The following is a 12,744-nucleotide window of genomic DNA, read 5'->3' as shown; positions in this document are numbered from 1 at the left end:
CATTACCCTGATTTATTTCGCATTTTGCACAAGATCGTCATTTCCGAACACGATCAAAGGATCGTTGCTTTATTCTATTAAATTTCTTCCCCTGCATGTTCTGCAGTGAATATTGAGATTGAAGCGGTAGGAGGATAGATTTCAAACCCCTTCGATTCTACTAGAGAGGGAGAGAGAGAGAGAGCGAGAAAGAAAGAGAGAGAGAGATAGAGATAAAGAGCGAAACTGAGGGAAGGAGAGAGATAGTTTCATTTCTGTTGGTTCTGGTCATATTGCAAAATAGCTACGATTTTCTGCTGACCTTATCGTGTCTTGTCGTCCTGTGAGAAATAAGGGATTGGAAAACAAAGCGAAAATAAAACTAACTAAAGCACTCTTTCTTTCGGCACTTGCATCTCCGGCCACCGGTGCATTCACGGGGTGTGCAATTTGCTTAAGATTTTACTTCAGAGTATACAAGTAGAAGGAAGCAAGCGAGGAATGATATTCTACAGAGCTTTATAGTGCTGGTTGCGAATAAAAAAACATTGTTTTGCCTGATGAAGGGTACAAGTGCTTCTTAGAATCATCTTCGTTAAGCTAATTCAAGAAGCACCGTACTATGTTCCTTAATGTTTTGAAGATGCGTTTCCCCACAGGAGTGAGTTAGTTATCTTGATCGCATAAAATCATTTAAAATTATCCATTACTATTTCTATAGCAACTCTACTATTTGCTCATACGATTCTCAAAATTATGCCGGTTCCATGTGGCTCAACGTTTAATTGGCATCATCCTTTGTACAACCAATACCCCGGATATGTTCTCCTGCGTTCAGTAAACTATCATCGTCTGGACGAGCGTGTCGAAAATATTTCATGCACTTCACAACGCTGTACGGCATACGAAGCAAAAAAAAGGCTCCCTCACAATTTGAAGGGCATCACCTCAACGCGACGGGGAAAACAATACGTGTCTATAATAAAAAGTGCACACATCGAACAATCAGCCGAACGAAAAAGACAAACATGCCATGGATGGGGTTGATGGGGACACAGTGGCTGCACACTGAATGCACAATGCACAGGTAATAACAGGCGCCAAGGACCATTGCGCGCACTGAAATCCGAAATGCATGTACGGTGAGTTTGTGGGTGTGTATGTGTGTGTATGTGGAGATGGAAAATCAAGGGAAACGGTACACACTGCCACCCATTCACACACACACACGCACACACACATCGCTGATAAAATAACGTCTATCGATTTCAATTCAATTAAGTTAATCAAGTTATTTCCACTTCAATAAAACTCAATCCCGGGACCCGGGTTCGGTTGAGCGCTGATTTTCGCCCTGCACTGCACTCCCCACCATAAACCACTGGTTTCCCCAAGGTGTCTGCACGCGGGCGGAAGCCTAAATGACGAACAGAAAGCTGCTCCAAAACGGATATGCAATGTGTGGCATGTGTGCAAAAGTGAGCGCAACGGTATGGTCAAGCCAGCAAATAAGGCGCACCGTCCCAGACACAGCTCAGCCTAGCGGCGGAGGAGAAGTGACAGTTGTCGATGATAAGTGATGGGGTTTTTCGGTCGATTCGAAATCAAGTTGTCGAATGTGCCGGGTAAAACGGTTCGCGTAAATATGTTCGGAGTTTTTTTTTGTTTCCATCTTGCAATCGTATCGCTCCACCAGCGCGGGAAAAAAGTGCTCAAAAGCATGCAATCAAACGCATCATTCGTAACCGACGTTAGAGCTGAAAACTGTCCGTTTGATGCGACCGAGGGACGTTCCACAAAGAGAGGGACTGAGTTTCACCATTCACTAGCGCGCTGTCGAGTCATTCGAGTGTCCGTTTTGCACCGACTCGTCAGCCGCGCGGCCTAGCCGGTCGTTTTGAAGCCATTTTACATCATGAATATTAATTAGTTTAACGAGCACTTTTGCACAAACGTCAGTCGGCACAGGGTCCTGTCACGGATCGGCAGCTATTTCTCGGTGCCCTGGTATGATGAGACGGGTCCTGCACAAACGGCAGTTTCGTGCAGCAGAACTATGTTGAAAGTCCCCGATGGGTGTTGCCGGAATGGTAATGTCGGTTCGGGTCAAAAACACGCCTGACGATCCAGACGCGCGCACTCTGATTGGAGCTGACGGTTTTCATTGTACATTGGTCCTGATGATAGCAGCATACGTAGTACTTTTTTTTCATTTTAGGTGACTGAACACTGACTAGATTAGAGACAATTGGTTACTGTGCTTGTTTTATATTCGAATGATGTTCAAATGAACACATTTTTGGGAGTCATACTTCGTTTAAAATCTTAAGCCGAATATTGTCTTACCTGTTTTTGATGTAAGTGTCCACTAATTACCGATACATTGTCATCATCGTCCTCAGCTTCTTCGTCCGGTGCTCCGATTGAGAGCACTGGATTACACAATTATTGAACGGTTATAGCAATTCCCTCTCGCGCTCATTCAATCCCTTTTTGAATGGCAAAGTAAACGGAATAGGGAAAATCGAAACAATCAATTTCCCCCCCCCCCCCCCCCCCCCCCCCCGCAATCCAACCAACCTCACTAAACAATCGACAAAGCTCGTAGCGCCGTAGCAAGATTAATTGATTTCCTTGTGCGCCAAACCACTCGAACGCTTTTCGATCACTGCGACGAAGCATGGGTCTTGCTTTTCGCCAACCATTTGTTTGTTTCTTCTCACTCCCTCTGAAGTGCCTATACCCATTAAAGCGTTCATTAATTTTGAAGCCTGCTGACTCAAGACTTTGTGCGTAACCTGGACGCTGACATTGTGAAAGTGGCGAGTTTTGAAACCAAGTTCTTTTGGTTGGTTTTTGCTCACCGGTTGGCTTTGACGCGGTTTTTGCTGACTTTTTGCAAAAAACCGAAAGTTTACGAGATGTTTGTTAGGGCTGAGATTTTTCCGGCCTAGATTTCTTTTCCTACCCAATCACGATGGTTTTTGTGCCACTAATGATTAAATTTGCTAACAATTGTGGTACTTTCAGTCTCAGCAGCATTTTTTGGTACGTTTGGTTGGAGATTATTGAAAGAAATTTGTCGATTTCGACTATTTTTTTTTTTAATAGACGATGAAAATTGGTGAAATTATGTCAACAATACCTACAAAATCACATGTTCAACTAAACCCTAGATTTTTGTTTGTAAAGCATCGTTAAATAATATTGACAAGAGATGATAAAAACTGTTTGAAACGACTTTTAGCATAAAATTACATTAAAAAAAAAAACAAAGAACGTTAACAAACTCTTTTCCGGGCGAAAACTCAAAATAAAACGAATTTTGAATTAATTGAGAGTTAAATTCCACTAAAGATATTCATAAAAACGTCGCATGTATTTAATCGAGACTTTCAACACTTACTCTCTTCAATACTTTAAATATCTAATTGAAGTTAGTAAACGGTTTTAGTTAGTGTATTTCTTACATGATTTACATACATCTCTCTCGAAAGCACCAAAAAAAGATAAAATTTCAACACCCACAATATACACATCATCCAACGACATCCCAAAATTTCCCTCACGTTGGTGATTTTTCACGCACTCACGGTTCCGGAAAATCGCTCCACTATTACCTGAATACCTACACTACCACAACGACATCGTCTCACCTTCCCAAAACGCAAACCATTAGTTTTATCTTGCAAATTCTTTGACGGTCGCGCATGACGATGAAACTCATCCTCTCTAGGCACATCAAAGCGGGGGAGGGGGAAACCCGCAAATAAAAGAAGAAATAGAAGCGCAAGCTCATAACCACGGTGACCGATGTAATCGTGTGTACACGGGGCCATCCTTACCTCTTGGAAGATCCGGCCGCGTGGGTCGTCCATAATGTGGTTTTCCACCTACTAAACCGTAATGCGCACAGACCTCGAAAGAAAAGCAAGCAATGCTTCCGTGAAAAACCACACATACACACACAAAAGCCGGAGGGGATTTGAACGCTCTGGTATGTCTGCATCAACGGCCACTAAGGTTGATCGTTGTCCGCAGCACTGTCTGGAATCTGCGAGGAAAACATTTTTCCTTCTACATGACTGCTCAGACACAGACACACACACAGAGCGTTCACCAGGATGTATTAAAATCGGATGATGATTAATGAAGACCGCATTTGAATTCATCAGCCCCGGGATGATGCTTCACGTTCGAAGGCAGTTTGAGTGGGGATGAGAATGTAGGATCGGCTATTTTTGCATGAATAATTCCACAATTGTTTCTTTTTTTTTGGTTTGTTTTCGTCCGAGATGCGTAGACATTAAAGCAGTTTCGTAGAAACTTGAAGATTTCCCTCAAATTGCTAATGTTGATATGATGGTATCTGAAGCCAGCTGGAAGCAAAAGCCATTACATTTGCCGTTTCACAATGAACTTTATCTGATGAAAAGCAAACTTCACAATTAAACAAATCCATTTCATTTCTCTTTGGCATTCCAAGCATCAAAACATTTCCCCTGCCACTGCGGATGGGCAATAAATCCGCTTCATCGACATTTCTCAGCAGCATTCGTCTTGGGCCGCTGTGATGACGGGCCTCACTGTTCGCTGATTTATATCGCTGCCCATTAGTCTTCTCCGCGAGGATGCGCGGCCACCGTCGCACGTTTCCGGCGTATGGGGCTGCTGGTTGACGGTTGATCCTGTTGTGGTCAGAGCGGTTGTGGGTAAAACTAGATTTATCTATTTCCTCTTTGCTGCGTCGTGCAGCAAGGAAAGCACTTCACAAGATGCTTGTTTTGTTTCGCAATAAAATAACAGCAGCGATAGGAAAAAATGGCACTACCACTGACAATGGTTTGATGAAATCAATACTGCTCCAGAACCGGTGGTCGGGGTGGTCATAAAACTTTGCTTCCGCACACGGCATCAGGCATCGGACTAAGCTCTCGGGTGCCGTGATCATAAGACACTGGACAAACCGCACAGTCCACGACAGCGCACAATGCTGGAATTTTCTTTTGGCCAAAGGAAAGTGGTTACTACTTCGTCTGCCCGGTCGATCAAACGAAGCTTCGTTGCCTTCATTGCACCATTTGCAGGATTATTGTTTAGCTTTCGAATTGATACCGGATCGTTGTGTCGGACTTATTGAATACGGCAGCCGTAGAGCACACTGCTGACCGGCATTCGAGCAGACCAATCGGTACCAGTACAGCGGCAGGGTGACGAATGTGTGTCTTTCGAAGCGGAGTCGTGCATTTCTTATCGTCTTGTTTGCAATAATCGGTTTCATTTTCTTTTCTACTTTCAGACTCTCGTGTGTGCGCGTGTGCGGTGTGTGTGCTAAGAGAAGCGGAGTGTTTGAAGCGGAATATTCACGTGTGACGAGGAGCATCGGTAACAGTGTGAAACCCAGTGCGTATTAACTACTGTGTTCGACTGTTTGGAGAAAGAGCAGAAAACAAAGTAAATCGGTTTTGGTCATCTATTGTTCGTTTGAGTGGCATGAAGCAGTGATCAACAAAACAGGTAGGTAACAAAGCAAATCAGTTTTAGTTGGTAAATTTTTAAGGCATCATTTACATTGTATACAAAAAAAATAAACAAGATGGTTCTAATTATGTCCTAACGCATGATATAGGGATAAATACTTCGGATATCAAGATTGCAGGAATCTTGTATTTCCTATACCCATAACCTATATAGGGTTTCGAGTAAAATAATGGAATAGTTCAATTAGTTAAGAGAATGCGTCAAACCGGTAGTGGAATCGTGCAAGCATTTTGTGGAGGTTTGTAATCATATGATGGAGTGTTGCAACCGAGTTGTGGAATTTTGTAATGACAGCCACACAGTATGCTTGGAAAATTCCGCAATTCGGTAGCAACACTCCATCATATGATTACAAACCTCCACAGAATGCTTGCACGATTCGACTACCCTGTTGAAACATTCACTTAATCGGTTGAATTATTCCATTATATGACTCGAAACGCTGTTATTGTATTCAGTTCAGTTTCTGTGCTGGAATGCGTATGATATTTCATCTTGATGATCCAAAATGGAAATCTTGGAAGATCTAAGCAATGAAGATATAAATCTGGAATAAAACCAACAAAATACAAAGTTCAAGTTTGGGAAATTTGAAGATACAAACTGATTTCAAACTTAAGCAAACACCTGGATCAGGAGCGGTTGAATTCCAAAGCGGGTGGAGTCTTCAAACAACTCACATGAGAAAGTTTAAAGTCATTGCGAATCGTGATAATTGCTTCGTTGACTCGTTTAATGCAGATCCTGACATAATTTCTAGGAAATGGGAAAGAAACTTCAAAATTTTTTGAGCTTATGAAAATGCAGCTTAGCAGAAAGTTTGAAAATTAAACCACACAAGATCTTCAGGCATCACTCAACTTCTGTGGGTGTGTGTATGTTTGAGAGAGACAGATATGTCATTGCCATTATCTTGAATTTCGTTTCCAGAATCCTCTCAAGTAGATCCAGACATACGGTGATTGGGAAATGGCTAAAGAATTGTAGCCACATTAATGTCTAAACAAACCTTGACCTATGTTTTAATACTTTAGGAAGCATTTTGTCCTTTGTCAAGATTTTGCATTGAATTCATATTGAGATTGCATCAAACCAGACTGTAGAAGGTCTCGAAGGTCTCGAGACCCATTCTCGAAGTACGAATATTTTCAAATTTTACAGTTCTTAGGGTACATGATGCTACAGTATAACCTCGATGGCTGGGTCTTTTTAGTTGTTTGCTAGTTAACAGTTGGCAATAAAAAAACAATAATATGATTCAATGGTTGAATGGTTTTGGGTTTGCTTGGAATGCGCACATAACGTCTGCCACGAAATGGTAAGCGTCCTATTAAAAACAATGCCTTCATAATACACTTAATAATGATGGAATTGATTCTAAAGTCACCGGTGCCGCTAACGCTTCCAGCACCACCCTGAGCATCTCGCAAACATTTGCTCCAGTGCATTAGTGTCAGCTCGGCATAGTTTATACAGCATCCGTACGGTTCGTTAGCTACAGCCGCCTGGTTTGCGCAGTCTTTGACCGAAAATGTTCGAACTTCCACATCAACGACCGTCACTCACGTACACAAGTGTACGAGCTATTTTGCTATAGTTAATTAATTAATTTCCTCATCATCGTGCAGCTTGTGTCAGTCGACCAGCCCCGGGAATCGAACATAATCAAAGTACCGGCTGCAACGCCAGTGCAACATTTCTTTCATCACTCCAAACCACACATGGCCTAGACCGGTGTGTTGCTCTCTATGCACACGTGGTGGAGAAGGACGTAGCAATGCGGAAGCAAAAGGGATGATGCATGTCCTGTTGCAAAAGTGCTTTATTTAACACCACGCATGCATTACTGCCATGGTCTGTGTGTGTGTGTTAGTATCATGATTTGCGTGCGGGATAGCATCAACACTTACGCCACGCGGCCCGAGAGTCCTGCGTAACCGGGCTCTGCAACGCCACCATTGCGGGCCGTTTGTTTCCACGGTACGGTGGTTCTGAAAAGGTGCCATTCCCATTATCTCTAGCCCGAATCCGAGCTTCAACAAGTGGTAAGTTTGGTTTTAGAATATACAGACACGCTCACACACGGACCATTCTTCCTGCACCTGCACCAGGGCTTTTCGGGCTTTGCCCTGTAACAGCCTTGATCCGGCTTTGACCTGCAGCACATTACTTTCCTGCAGCACGGGCAGACTGTTGCATTCCGATAGCCTTGGTTTGTGTGTGAGTGTGCATTGTATGTCGGTATCTGATTGCATTTCGATGGTTTTCTTAATCCCGACGCCGACATGTATAGGGAAGTCTTTTCATCTGCTTCTTCTGTCTGTACGTGAAGCGAACAGAGGGACACTGTAATGTAACGATCGGAAGGCTTTGTCGAGAGAAGGAAGAGTTCTAAAGCAAAAGAGTACATTGTGCAATTGCAATTTCATTGCCATTAATTTGCTTAATGGAATTGAGTAGCCCTGCTTTTCAACCTATTGTACACAATTTCCTGCCAATTATTCCACCTTTTTTAACGGAGGGGGGATTGAAGTTTAAACTTTAAACAACCCTTCTGCGCAACTCTTTAATGAGCCTTGCCACCGATACTTTAACTCTTTATGAATGCGAGTTTACATTTGCCTACTTTACATAGATTGGCAGCATCTCCCTGCCACAGCTTATAACAACAGCTAAGAAAAACACGACAATGCTGTCCAACAACACCCGCGTTAGCAACAAAAACAACCGTCCGAATGGCCGGAAAGCCAACCCTCGCTTCTTTGCGCAACCCGGAATTACGCATTAAAGAGTGAAGTTTTTCCCCACACCAGGGAGCAAAGAAGAGAAAAACACACTCGACGATACAAAAACGGCAGAGTCCCAGCTGGATCTATATCCCACTGGCTTTACTCTGCTGCTGCTGCTGCTGCTGTTCGGGCTGTGGCCGTGTATGTGTGCCGCTAATGGTTATTACAATCGATGTCATAATATTTGCATTCATGCTTGTTTTATTTCTTAACGATGATTTTCGTTTTGCATACAGAGCCCGGACTTTTGCAAACGTTCCCCTTTTTACCTCACCCATATCGCTCGCCCGCTCGGACAGCGTAACCGATAACCCTTTCGCATGGAGCTGAAACTTCAGGTTCCGGTTCTGCGTGACCATTGTCGAGGGCTGTGAAAAGCACCGCAGGAGGTTCATATTTTAATAAACATTCCCGGCACAATATAAACTCCGTTCCTTCGTTGCCACGTTACCCAGCAGCCGGGGCAACAGTCCTACCACGGTACGAGACACGGCGGGGTTTGCAGTACTCGAGTGGCAGGTTGGGAAAAAACCACCCTTGGGTAGCAGCTGGATTTGCATGCGGAACTCCCACTTTCCACTGCCACAATACCATACAATATCTCGCGCCCGGGTCGGTCCGGGGTGGAATAACTTTGACACCGATTGTTTTGTCCTCGCTTGCAAAGACTTTGGCACAATCGCGATGTCCTTTTGCGATACGTGGCTGGGTGGGTGAGAAATTCATACGATACTGTTATGTTTTTTCTCTTGTTTTCTTGTACACTAGGTGCTCTTAGCCGTCTTTCGTGTCTGGCTGCTGCGTACACACGTGGAATTGTAAAGGTCGTGTTAAGCGTTAGGCAGGCGCAGCGGGATGGCGCAGGCAGTATATCCTTGAACTTGAGAGCCGGTCTGTGCCGTGTGTTTTGGTTGCCCTGTACCGGGTGAAATAAAATCGCTTCGGGCGCATGTTCCTAGACAACAATAAGAGAAGAAAAATCACACATAGAAACCTCTAGCGCTATTCACCTCCTGCTGGGATGTATGCAAACAACTTGCCCGCAGCCGCGGGCATTGAATTGATGCCGTGTGAATTTATGCTCTAATTGTTGAGATCGTTACATGTTAATGTAGCCAAACATGCTCCGCATTTCGCTACAGTTGTTTTCGGAGTTTGGAAAATTCACACTTTTTTGTGTATGTATAATGGTGTTGTTATACGACACGCTGTGAAATGCAGCGGTGAGGGGCTTTCGACAGTTTCGATAGAAGGAATGCAAATAAATAATCACACTTCAGCACCAAATATTCGGACATTTTAACAACATAATAACATGCATGGAAACATCAGTTGAAATTCTAATTGAAAAATAAAACAAGTTTTTAAAAAATAAGTCGACGAAAATTGATTTTTAAACCCTTAATTCATGTCAGATTCAAAAGATGGTAAGGCAAAAGAATCCTTTGAAATTACAAATGCTACAAATTGAGATAGGGTTTATTAATTTATATGAAATTGTTTATTTAACAACGTTACCACATGATATATGCATCAAACACGTCATTTGAAATCCAACTTGAAATAAAGTGAGCTAAGTTAAAGTAAATATTATTGCGGATCAAATATTGTGACGGATTGATCAAACCCTAGGCCAACGACATCAATAGAAATTGCAAAAACATAAACTAGATTTTCTTATTACATTGCATTTTAATAACACCAAAATGAAGATGCATAAGTCGGAAAGGTAATGTCATCAGTTGAAATGAAAATTGTAGCACAAAATTGTTCGCAGTGCAGTTAACGAATGTATAATACAAAACAAATAAGTACACATCCATTTTGCCGTATTGCTCGCATTGAAAAATCGTGTTATATTTTTCATTACGATCCCTCTTTCACCATTTCAATAGTAATGCAAACATTACCTACTCAACCCGTTGCACTTCAACTCTGAATACACACAAACCGTTTCACATTTGCTCAAAAATTGCCAGCTAATTGCAAGCACGCATCGGAGTGCATTGGAGAAATGTTACAATATTATCCATTCCACAGTAACCAAACATTGAAGCATAATAAACATTACATCCCGAATGCACTCGATTGCCCCTTTGCCGTTAGTTCACTTCACATTCGGATCGGTGAATTAAAAAAAGGTACCATCAAGCTCATTTGCTCGGTGAGTTTTCGCTCCCACCAATACCGAATCTTTGCGCAATTGTTTCGCGCAATTCTGATGGTGCAGTGGCCTGGAAAGTAGGTTCATCAATCGTAGATTGGCTGGCAAATGTAGTGTGGAGATTGTGTTTTAATTTGAAGTGGAATTTATTCAAACCCGCTCGTTTGCTCTCGCTCCGTCGCTTGAGTAGCTGTCTATATCCGTTTCAGCTTTCGGGGTTTTTTGATAAGCCCGATAAAGAGCAACTGATGAACCCCGGTTGGGTTTAAAACCCCCCTCGGCCCAAACATCACTAGTTTCCATCTGGCTAGGCACCGGATATAATATACACATGCACACACATCAATACGCAAAACGCAAACAAGCGCTCGATCGGTTCGGGCACACTCATTTGCAAAGGTAGCGCGAGGTAGTAGCCCCTGCCTGTTCCTGTTTTGCTTTCGGGAGGCGCATCGTACTGTAATTGGTTTTTCAATCCGGCGAGCTGATTAAATGTAAACATTTTCCAATGATTAACGGAGATTGTTCGGTGAACCGTGCCAAAAACCCCCCGGTACGCACACAGCGGCACATGCACATCGTACAAACATTCATCGCACCATCGCACGTGGTCGTCCACCACGTGGTGAGAAAGGATGGATGTATGGATCGTTTTTTATCGCCGTCCCAAATGTTACAAACGCTTCCTGCGGGGGGTATTTTCCCATTCACATTAAAGGTAATCCAAAGCATGAGTGTGAAGAAGGACGAAAGAGAGAGAGAGAGAGGAAAGAGTTGGCTTAGAGTAAAATTTAATTCTAACGCGCTCCGATTTGCCAAACTGATTCGCAAAACGCTACCTTAATGATGTTCTTCTGCCATTCGTTTCCGGTAGATTCGCTTTGATCTCTGTGTGAGCGTATTTGGCGCCGTCTTTCACATCTCGTCCCGTTTACGGATGGGGCATTTTAAGGGTTCCATAGAGTTTGTGTAGGGACGCGATGAGGACACGATTAGCTTTGCTCACACACCAGGGCAGGCCGAAGTAAATGTGTTGTGTCGTTAACGCGCAACATCGAATTTCAAAATGTAATTTGCGTTTGCGAATCATTCCGATGCTCGAGAAACCCGTTTGTTTGCTGAATTCTATGTGTTAGAGGCAGCTGATCTGTGTGTGATTTCGTTTTTTGTATTCCACCTGCGCAATGGCTTACTTCATCAGTAAAATGAATTGAATGTCAGGTCCTTTTAACGCTTTGAGGAGAAATGCGAATCAATGAGCTGCAACAAACGTTCAAATGCTGTAACGTAATCTGATTACGGCGGGGGCACCTTTGCTTCTGAAACGTTTGGCACAGGCTGTGTGATAGGATAGGTTGTGTGATTTGATTACTGCAGTTCTTTGATTCAGCTGTTGCGTGTGATAAGAACTTATTTTGCATTCAAATTAAAAACTTCATCAAATACAAGCACATTTCAATGATATTAGAGACTGAATGGTAAAGCTCCTATGGTCCTTTAGATTTACCAAATATCTTGACAGTCCTGAAACAATTTGTAGGAATTTATATTTTTTAATGAATATAACCCAAACATGGCTATGAGCTGTAACAGCTGTAACATAAAGTGTGTTACACGTACAATACAAATTGCCAGGGTTCATCTAAAGACTGAGTAGATGAGAGATAACCTCGTAATTCAGATTCCCGAAATGATTTTAAAATCATACGCTTTAAAAGCAATGTAATAAGTTAGGAGATTGTTACGGTCGCCATGTAATGCGTTGATCGTACAACTGTAACTCGAATACCATCGCGGCGTTCCAGGTGATCATAGAAACCTTTAGGAGGTTTCCCTTACTGGAAACGTTGGAGTTTAGAGACCTTACCTTGGGCAGGGGAACATAACTAAACTCTTTAAATGAGAAGTCGATAGATGTTGGATGGGCATAGTCCTATCCTGACAGTCCGAACGAATCTGACCTGCCATGGCCGGAGTTGGTTTTATTTATACTCAAAAGAAGTTAAGGGTTTCGCACCTTTGTTTCCGGGTTGTATGTTGGAAAATTATTGTTTTCACTCAGCTAGTTACATTTGTCTTTTGTTGACAAGAACGAGAGCCATCGTCACTAAGGTCCTGTTTTGAGTTTAATGCATAAACTGTTCCTGCTTATGTTGCACGTTTCGGTTGTTTTTTATAAGTGTGTTACATCTGTTATTTGTATGATAGGACGGCCTGAGCTCTTCCGGGTGTGTTGCTATGGTATGATCTGATTGACTGAATGTGTTATAA

At 42.7% G+C, this 12,744-nt stretch overlaps 1 protein-coding gene across 2 annotated transcripts in view; it reads left to right on the top strand.

Annotated features, from left to right (window-relative positions):
- LOC1275861 (uncharacterized) overlaps window positions 1-12,744 on the top strand; it is a 312,032-nt gene that overhangs the window by 51,468 nt on the left and 247,820 nt on the right. For both annotated transcript variants that reach the window (XR_009766089.1, XM_061657778.1), the window contains exon 2: window positions 5,279-5,496. The gene's annotated coding sequence lies outside the window, so the exon portion shown is untranslated. The remainder of the gene's footprint in view (window positions 1-5,278; window positions 5,497-12,744) is intronic.

Source organism: Anopheles gambiae, chromosome 3, assembly GCF_943734735.2.
Source record: "Anopheles gambiae chromosome 3, idAnoGambNW_F1_1, whole genome shotgun sequence".
Classification (NCBI taxonomy): domain Eukaryota; kingdom Metazoa; phylum Arthropoda; class Insecta; order Diptera; family Culicidae; genus Anopheles; species Anopheles gambiae.
Note: the sequence above shows the minus strand (reverse complement) of the source record. Positions and strands in the feature narration are given on the sequence as shown.